This window comes from Mesoplodon mirus, assembly GCF_964341445.2.
Source record: "Mesoplodon mirus genome assembly, chromosome: 16".
NCBI lineage: Eukaryota > Metazoa > Chordata > Mammalia > Artiodactyla > Ziphiidae > Mesoplodon > Mesoplodon mirus.
In genome coordinates, this window is record NC_138992.1 from 14,945,207 (window position 1) to 14,955,677 (window position 10,471).

The following is a 10,471-nucleotide window of genomic DNA, read 5'->3' on the forward strand; positions in this document are numbered from 1 at the left end:
AGGCCACAACAGTGAGAGGCCCGCATACCGCAAAAAAAAAAAAAAAAAAAAAAAATGCAGTATCTGCAAAGCTCAATAAAGCAAAGCACAACAAAATGAGGTCTGCCTGTATCTCACTTAAGTATATGAACGGCTTTGGAGGGTAGGTAACATTATTGTCTGAATTTTGCCAAGAAGGAAATTGAGGAAAGAAGGCTCAAAGGGGCTAATTGGTCCAAGGGTATGCAGTCCTTAAGGGGCAGAGTCAAGATTCTGGCCAAAGGTAATCTGACTCCAATAACTCTGTTCTTAACCTTTATTTACATGGTGGCTATAATAACGGGTTATGGCTTCTGAATTTTAATAGGACTTCTCAGTTCCCCCACCCTCTATCTTTTCCTTAACGATAATATAATATTTTCCTATCTTTCTGGCACCTGAGGTTTGAAGTCAGATGGTCTAATTATGATAATAGTTCCTAAGATCACTGCTCTTTTTTGCCTTTCAAATGACAGTATATCGTAAAATCAAATGTTGATTGGCTGAATGGTGGTTACCAGGGAATGGGGGGAGAGGAATAGGGGAGTTTTTCAATGGGTATAAGGTTACAGTTACACAAGATGAGTAAGTTCCAGAGATCTTCTGTACAACATAGTGCCTGTGGTTAACAATGAGGTATCATGTGCTTAAAATCTGTTAAGAAGTTAGATCTCATGTTAGGTGCTCTTACCAAGAACCAAAACCAAAACCAAAACAAAGGGACACAAGGAAACTTTTGGAGGCGATGGATATGTTTATTACCTTGATTTTGGTGATGGCACCATGAGTGTATAAATTTGTCTAAACTTACCAAATGATATACATTAATTATGTGCAAATTTTTTGTATACCAGTTATACCTCAATAAAGCAGGAAAAATATTGATTGGCTACTTCTTTTAAAAGTTAACAAATGGGGACCTACCTGGAAGTCCAGTGGCTCCACACTCCCAATGCAGGGGGCCTGGGTTTGATCCCTGGTCAGGAAACTAGATCCCACACACATGCCACAACTAAAGAGCCCACATGCCACAACTAAGGATCCTGTGTGTCACAACTGAGAACCTGCACAGCCAAAATGAATGAATAAATAAATAAATATTTTTTTAAAAAATTCAGCAAATGTATTGAGTGTGTACAGGTGCAGGATACCATGCTTGCTGTTCAGGGTAAACAAAGATGAATTAGATAGGGAAGTTTCCTTCAAGTTGCTTGTAAGTGAGGCACCCCATGTACTAGAACACAAGGACTTCTTTCAGAGAAAGTGATGAGGGGCTTCAGAAAAGCAGCTCATGCCTTCCTGGAAAGCATCTCCAAGAGCACCTCAGGCATGGGAAGGCATTAGAGCTGGGCCTTGAAGACTGGGAAAGACTGGACACGTAGAGAAAATGAGCATGAAGGTGCTGCAAGCAGAGGTGACAACATGAACATAGGCATGGAGAGTGGAATTCTTGGCAAGCACCAAAGGAGTGTTTGGCTCAAGAAAGGGGAAGTAATGAGAGATGTGGCTGGAAAAGCAATTTCTAATAAGACCAGGAAGTCCATTAGTTAATAAGGGGATGTATTGGAGGTGGAGATTAGAGGCTTAGAGAGGGAGTTAGTCCCATAGTGACATAAACAAATCCTGATGGCTTAAACTCTGTCAGGGTCGGCTAGGGTGAAAATGAGGAGCTAAAAACATTTAATAGGTAGAATGTATAGCATTTGGCAAGGACATGCTAGAAGTGAAAGAGGAGGTCAAAGACGGTTCAGATTTTGAGTTTGAGTTGGGAAGGTATACAAAGGAGATACAGTAGGAGGAATGGGTGTCAAAGGCAAGATGATATTTTGGGCACAGGTTAAGAAATAATAGCCAGAAACCATTTTAATAATTAAAAGCACAAAAAAATGTTCTGAATCCTAAAACTGTACATGAATATCCTAGACACGTAGATTACACGTGGGCCCAAAGTAGCAGTGTGCAGGGTCATTAAAACACAAATCACAGGCAGCATACCTTTGACCTAGCTAAGCTAACAGACTAGCTGTTAAAGACATTAACTAAACATTTGATTAACAACATTTGACTGCCATTTAGAATTCATCTCCACTCATCTCAGCTTCTCTTCTTAACCCACTATAATCTGACCTCAGGTCCCAGCACTTAACTGAAATTGCATGGCAAAAGTTTATCAATGATTTTTTCATTGCAAATCCAAAAAGCACTTAAAACTATTTTTGTCAAAGTTGTATTTAGTTATAAAAGTCAAAGAGTTCTACACAGTTTATATTCTATTGATACATATTTTTAAAAAAAGCAGTTCCCAACCCTGCATCTCCCTATTTTCAATTTTTATTTCACAAAGGCAACCACTGGGCTTCCCTGGCAGTCCAGTGGTTAAGACCCTGTGCTTCTGGGACTTCCCTGGTGGTGCAGTGGTTAAGAATCTGCCTGCCAATGCAGGGGACACGGATTCGATCCCTGGTTTGGGAAGATCCCACATGCCGCGGAGCAACTAAGCCCGTGCACCAACAACTACTGAGCCTGCGCTCTAGAGCCTGCGAGCCACAACTACTGAGCCTGCGTGCCACAACTACTGAAGCCCACGTGCCTAGAGCCCATGCTCCGCAACAAGAGAAGCCACTACTGCAGTGAGAAGCCTGTGCACCGCAATGAAGAGTAGCCCCTGCTCACCGCAACTAGAGAGAGCCCGTGCGCAGCAAGGAAGACTCAACGTAGCCAAAAATGGAAAAAAAAAAAAAAAAAAAAAAAAGACTCCATGCTTCCAATGCAGGGGGCGCAGGTTCGATCTTTGGTCTGCCCCAAGGTATGGAAAAAAAAAAAAAAAAAAAAGGCAACTATTTTCAATTCTTGTAGAACTCTCTTCTGGGCACATATTAAGATTATGCCTATTATTTCTTCATTTTTTGGCTTTCTTACTGTGCTGGCTATCTCTCATTTGTCCTTTGGATCTACTCTGTACCCTTCTCCTTGCTCTCCATTCAGAGAAACTCACCTGTATGGACCACATCAATGGGTTGATGAATGGGCCCTTTGACTTCCAGACGAGTTTGTTTTTCCCCAGCTGGGAGAACCTGGAGAGGAGATCAGAGAGAGAGAGAAAAGACAGTGAGAGCAGAACCTTTATTCCCCTGTTTCCCTCCTTGACCATCTAATCTAGCTGGCTGTGTCCTCAACAGGAGGTCACTGCTTCTCTCAGGGAGGCATTTTCTACGTGACTCTCATTCTAGACTGTGGGCCCCATGCACTCCACTCATCCCTGTGAGCCTAGGGTTGGTGACAGTGCAATTTCTTCTAAGCCCTGGGTGACTGCACTATCTCTTGGGGCTCCCCTACACCCATACCTTTGCAAATAAACCCTCCTCAGTTGACCCTATTTAGAGTGGACTACCACCCGTGTCCTATGGTGATGCTAACTGGCATGTTTACTATGCAAGATAAGGATTTAGCTTTTCTACTCCCACCTCCTTGCCCTACAGCACCTATACAGATAAACACGCAAACACACTTCTTATTATGTTTGTGTCTCCCACAAATTCATATGCTTAGGCTCAACTCCAATGTGATAGTATTTGGAGATGGGGTTTGGGGGAGGTAAGTAGGATTAGATGAGATCACGAGGGTGGGGCCCTCATGATGGGATTAACACCCTTATAAGAAGAGACACCAGAGGGCTTTGTCTCTCCCACACCTGCAAAAAGAAGAGAGTATGTGGGGCTTCCTTGGTGGCGCAGTGGTTAAGAATCCGCCTGCCAATGCAGGGGACACGGGTTCGAGCCCTGGTCCGGGAAGATCCCACATGCCACGGAGCAACAAAGCCCGTGAGCCACAACTACTGAGCCCACGTGCTGCAACTACTGAAGCCTGTGCGCCTAGAGTCCGCACTCTGCAACAAGAAAAGCCACCGCGGTGAGAAGCCCACGCACTGCAACAAAGAGTAGCCCCTGCTCGCTGCAACTATAGAAAAGCCCACACGCAGCAAGGAAGAATCAACACAGCCAATAAATAAATAAATAAATTTATTTTATTTTTTTTAAAAAAGAAGAGGTTATGTGAGCACAGAGCTAGATGGTCGCTGTGTACAAGCCAAGAGAAGAGGCCTCAGAATGAAATCTACCTTGCTGACACCTTCATCTTGGACTTGCAGCTTCCAGAACTGTGGGAAATAAATTCCTATTATTTAAGCCATGCAATCTATGTATTTTGTTATGGCAGCCTGAATTGACTAAGACCTTTCTTTCCCCTGGCGCCCATCTGCCTAGTTTAGATATATCATCATTTTTGGTTAGATAAGTGTTTTGTATTATTATAATTCTGTAAATACTATTTACCTGTGACTTTTAAATTTATTATAATTTCTCCCTAATATAATTTATTACTAGAGTTAATAATTGCCTCAGTTTGCTTAGTTTTCAATCACTGGTCCATTCCCAGACTCCCTCCCATAAGCGTAACTCTCCTTTAATATTTCAAATACATCAGAAAAATTCATTAAGTCCACCTCTTTGTTAGAGGCCCACGTCCCAGAACCTTCCATCGCTTTGCTCCCACGCAGACTAGCTGCTCTCTAGACCTGCCGCCCTGTGACTTCCCATTTCCTAGATCTCTTGGTTTATCCCTTCAATTTGATGGAATGCATCTTCCAGTTTCTTCCTGATACGATGTATGGGACAGAAATATTTTGAGACGTTCATGTCTGAAAAGGTTATAATCTACCCTCACACTAGACTGCTGGATATAGAATTCTAGATTGGAAATAACTTCCCTCAGAATTTTGAAGTTATTTCTCTGTTGACTTCTAGTCTCCAGCATTGCTGTTGAGAGTCTGAAGCCATTCTAATGGGATTATTTTTATTGAACTTCCCTTGACAACCACTGACTTTGATGCTGGGAACTTTCAGAATCTGTTCTTGGTTCCTAGTGACCTGAAATGTCATGATGACAGGCTCTGGAGTGGGTCTTCTTTTTATCTAGTGTTCTGAGCCCTCAATGAACTCTCAATCTGGGAACAAATGACCTTCACTTAGGGGAAATTTCCTTCAGATGTTTTTTTTAAAATTAATTAATTAATTAATTTTTGGCTGTGTTGGGTCTTCATTGCTGCACACGGGCTTTCTCTAGTTGCGGTGAGTGGGGGCTACTCTCTGTTGTGATGCTTCGGCTTCTCATTGGGGTGGCTTCTCTTGTTGAGGAGCATGGGCTCTAGGCAGGCAGGCTTCAGTAGTTGTTGTTCATGGGCTCAGTAGTTGTGGCTCGCGGGCTCTAGGCACACAGGCTTCAGTAGCTGTGGCACGCAGGCTCAGTAGTTGTGGCTCACGGGCTCTAGAACGCAGGCTCAGTAGTTGTGGTGCACGGTCTTAGTTGCTCCGCAGCATGTGGGATCTTCCCGGACCACGGCTTGAACCTGTGTCCCCTGCATTGGCAGGCAGATTCTTAACCACTGTGCTACCAGGGAAGTCCCTCCTTCAGATATTACTTTGACAATTTTCTCCCTTACATTTTCAAAACTACTTTATCTTCTTTAACTCTCTTGCACCTCCTGATTCTATAATTTTGTCACTTGTCTTCTATTTTGTTATATTATCTATCATATAGATATGATAAAGTTTTTTCTTGGTGTTATCTTCCAATCTTTTTGCTACATTTATCACTTTGTCATACTTTAAATTTTCAAGTAAGATTTTTTGTTTTCTGTTTTTATTTTTAATTGTTTTCAATTTAAAAATTTTTTTGGCTGCACCATGTGGCATGTGGGATCTTAGTTCCCTGACCAGGGCTCAAACCTGCGCCCCCTGCATTGGAAGCTTGGAGTTTTAACCACTGGACTGCCAGGGAAATCCCTTTTGTTTTCTGAATGTTCCTACTTTTATAGACTCTTATCTTTCCAAAGATGCAGTATCATTTCTTATTTTGCAAAGATGTTAATGTTATACATTTTCAAAAGTTTTATTTTGCTCCCCATGTCCTGAGTTCCTTTTTTGTTTGTTTGTTTTTTTACTATTTTGGTCCTGTCTCTCCATCTCGAAGGCTTTCTTCAGCTGACTAGTGAATTTAGGTTCTTAGCTCATATTTTGTCTTTAAGAATGAGACAACAAAAAGCTAGAAACTGTGACTGGCAGAACTGGTTAATTGCTGGCCTGGTTAATTACAGGGTGGCCTGGCTGTGCTCTTTTATTGGGTTTTCAGAGAGGAATCCTCCAATACTATGGTTAACAGAACGTTGTTGAGGCAGAACAGGAGAGTGATGAGGGATCCATGAGTCAGTCTGTGGCATTCACTTAATCTCCTTGTTTGTGGTGTGCTTCCCTTGCCCTCAGGTGCTCCTGGAGCCCCCAAGCCTAGTGTCTCTCCACTAGTAAACTTCTAGATTTCTTCTGGGGTGAGGGAGTGGCAATCTCCCAGCTGCACGGGATCTGGGTTTATAACTGCTCCACTAAAATTTTTCACCTGGATCTTCCGTTTTCAGCTCAACTCTATCTCTACCTTCAGAGGTACCTGATGCCTCCAATTCCTATACTTTTTTTGAGGCTGTTACTAAAATGAAGCTTCTAGGTCGTTCCATTCCAGTTTAGTTTCCACCTCCCTCTGATCAGTCAGGTTAGTTACCACTCCTCTACCTGCTTCCCGTTTGTATTACTGTGTTGATGTCATCTATTCTCCCATTAACTGTGCTTTTTTCACCCACTTACAGTCAACACATCGTTTCTGATGAGTACTATCTTGTCCTTCATTTGCTTGATTTTGCTGCTGTATTTGAAACTGTAGACCACCCATTCTAGAAACTTTATCATCCTTTGGCTTCTGTGGCCACCTGTTTTTTGTTTTCCTTTTGCCACATCATCTTACCTTCTTCTCTTGGTTCTTGCTTATCCCTTAACTGTTGTTGTTTCCCAGGTCTTTGTCCTCTTACATTTTCATTTACACATTTTCTATCCAGTGCATGGATTTAACCACTTCCTTAATGCTGTTGACTCCTAAATCTATATCTGTGGCCCCAGACCCACATAAAGCTCAGAAACAAGACAAAGGAAACAAGGACCCTGTTTTCCTATATCTTAATCCCAAGGAAGAACAAACAACAGGCGTCCTTTTAGATAAAGAAAATAGAAGGAGTGAAGGGAATCATTCAATGTGAGAAACAAAGTAGGAACTGTACTAGTCATGATATGGGAGCTTTTGCCTAAATCACAGTGACTCAACACAAAAAGAGTTTACCTGTCACACAAAATCTGCTGTGGATTGGGGCAACTCTCCAGGGCATCTGTCCTCCTATATTGGCTCACTACTTCCCGCCTCTTCAATTTCATGGAACTTCCATTTCAATACATGTTGTGAATCTCACCGTGCTAGGAGAGGACAGAGCTGCACAGCTGAGCACAGGCAAGTAAGTGCCTGCATCTGGAGGTGAAAATGTGTCAGTCAGGTTTCCATTCATTGGCCAAAGCAAGTCACATGGCCACCCCCCCCACCACTTCAAGAGGACATGGAAGAGCAATCCTCTCACACCCTGAGAATCGATTCTATTGAACAGTAGTAACTGACAGCAGTGAAAATATTTGGTCTAAAATAGAAAATTTGGCCTTAAACAAAATATCTTTTTATTTTTATACTTCCAGTCCTAGCTTGGTGGCTGGTACAGAGCGGGGAGGGGTCAATATTATTTGAATTTAGGTATGTGTTAGAAGATGATTTAATAAGTCTATTTGAAAAGGTGTTCAGAAAAGTCTGAGTTGATGCCTTATTTTCCTTCAAAAACAGGAACATTCAAGAATCCTTCCGCTGATCTTGCTGCTGGGCTCAAAGTTGGAGTAATTTTTCAAAAATAGTTCTTGGGGCATCTAAACACTTGGAAGCTTCATTAAGAATTCAAGTTTAAAGTCTGAAGAGAAGGTATTTCATAGCCCTGTTGTTTACATTTACCTTGGTCAACATCCCTACCCAGCCTCAAACACAATGGGCAATCTGGAAGGGGGAAAAGTTACAAAATATTTTTTTTTTGCCCCGAGTCAGGCAGGGGTGTGTGCGTGTGCGTGTGTGTGTGTGTGTGTGTGTGTTGATATGAATGGGTATTATGTGTGCATATGCACTTCTCATGTTGTGTGGACAGAGATAGTCGTGCTGCCTATAGGTATACTTATGGACAGATAACTATGAACGTCTTGGAGTATGAAATTAACACATGAGTTCTGAGCTCCAGTTGATAGCCCCTCTCTTATATTTTCCATCCTGCTTCCATGAGATACTGCTTCTTGGACACTTTTCAACATAGAGATTAAATCGTTAAAGATGAAGTACCAAAATGAGGTGATGATGAGAGGCACTAAGAAATGACTGCTGTAGAGGAATGCAAAGGATCCAAAAGAGAGATTGTTCAGAATTCATTTAGGATTTTCCAGGTGTTTTTCATACCAAACGTGTTCTGTAGTTCCTCGCTTTAGAGTAAAGCTTTCTATTTGTTTAAATTATCAATATATACACTTACCATCAAAAATTCAAGCAACAGAGACAAGGGCAAAGAAGAAAGTTAACAAAAGCATCCCATATCCCAAGAATAATGATGACCAGTATCAGGCGAACATCATTCTGGGTGTTTCTAATGCTAGGAACAGAGAGGAGGACAATAGACCTCATTGTCCTCTGGTTTCCCTCCTACTTTGCTGGCTCCTCTGCCTCTCCAGTGTCTCAGTGGTGAAGGGCCCCAGGGTCAGCCCCACATTCTCATCTCCATCTTTACGTTACCCACTGGAAATCTGGCCAGGTCTACAGCTTTTCAATGATACCTGGATGCTGATGGCTCTCAAATTTATATCTCCAGCCTTGTCCTTTGGAAGCCAAACAGCTAAACTGCAGGGAGCTGGAGAGTGAAGAAACGTTGAGAAAACAGAGATCCAGTTGGATTCTCTTTCTTTCAGCTCTGAAGTTATATGAGCCTCCGATACTTGCAGATACACTGATACTGCTAACACTAATTTTTAAATCTTAATGCCTTCTAATACTACCTATCATTTTCAAACCACCTACTACATGTTAGGTATTGTGCCATGTGTTTCACATATATTAACTCATCTTATGCTCATGACTCTGTGAGGTGGTATTTTAAGAAATAACAAGAAACCCCCAAACCAAGACTTTGCATCATAGACAACTTGTCCAAACCGAATCAGCTGGTAGGTATTAGAGTTAGGATGTAAAGTCAGGGGACCCATGCTCTTTCTGGTATGCTACACTGCCTCCATTTGCATTGCAATATAAATTTTACTATCAGTTTGACCATTTCACACACACATATACAGAGACACAAACCAAGTTGGGATTTTGATTGGGATTGCACTGAATTTATAGATTAATTTGGGGAGAACCGTCATCTTATATCAATGCTATTGACTGTTCCAAACGTGAATTGATCTTTTCCTCCTTTTATTTAAGTCTTCTTTAATTTTCCTAGTAAGATTTTGTGGTTTTCACAGGGGACATGGGTTCATGCCCCGGTCCAGGAAGATCCCACATGCCGCAGAGCGGCTCGGCCCATGAGCCACGGCCGCTGAGCCTGCGTGTCTGGAGCCTATACTCCGCAACGGGAGAGGCCACAACAGTGAGAGGCCCGCGTACCACAAAAAAAAAAAAAAAAAGAAGAAGAAGCAGCAACAGTTTATCAACCAATTTAAAACAGAATGAGAAGCAAGGAGAAAGAAAAGGAGTAGATAAACAAGCTTAGGATAGGGTATAAGCAGGGTGGAAGGACCATAGCACTTAAAACCATAGATGGCATGGTTTTAAGGACCGGAGTGGAGGGTAAGCGAGGGGTTTTGGCAGAATGAAGGGGTCTGGAATCGACATACATCTGAGTGATTCAGAAGCAAGTGTGTCTGGTCATAACTGTAGCTGGCCATTAGCTGCCTGAGCAGCTAGGGATTTATCTGCTTTTCTTGTGCAGAGACTACATGAGGCCATAATGGGGCTATAATGGGTATCACTAGTTGGTGGCCAATTTAGGAAGGACACAGTTGTCAGTCGAGAGGTAGTATGATCATGCCTTACTAATATTTAAAGTTTACTTGGTCTATCTCCTTCTATCTGAAGTAGCACTTTCATTTGTTCCATCCTTTTTATCTATGTTCAACACATATTCATTTACTCTGCGTGTAACATGTCTCATAAGCAAATTGTCTACATTTTTGTTTCTCTTATTTTCTATAGCAGAACCGAATATTCATAAAGCATACAGCAAACACATTACAGCAAGCCCCAAGGAACAAGCAGTTAGAGCATGGCTTGTGATGTCCCACTTATTGGCTAAAGCAAGTCACGTGGCCGAGCCCACAGTCATGTGGGACAGGTCTACACAAGGGAGTGGATACCATAAGGCATGATTATTGAGACCACTACTGAAACTATCTAACACTAACACATAGCTAGGAAGTGGTTGATCCAGTTATCAAATTTTCAGCAATCT

At 42.0% G+C, this 10,471-nt stretch overlaps 1 protein-coding gene across 1 annotated transcript in view; it reads right to left on the bottom strand.

The window, feature by feature from the left end:
• TRMT12 (tRNA methyltransferase 12 homolog) overlaps window positions 1-7,392 on the bottom strand; it is a 47,326-nt gene extending 39,934 nt beyond the window's left edge. The window contains 3 exon segments of the mRNA XM_082600812.1: window positions 943-1,082; window positions 3,014-3,092; window positions 7,234-7,392. The gene's annotated coding sequence lies outside the window, so the exon portion shown is untranslated.
• Window positions 7,393-10,471: the final 3,079 nt, after the last annotated feature.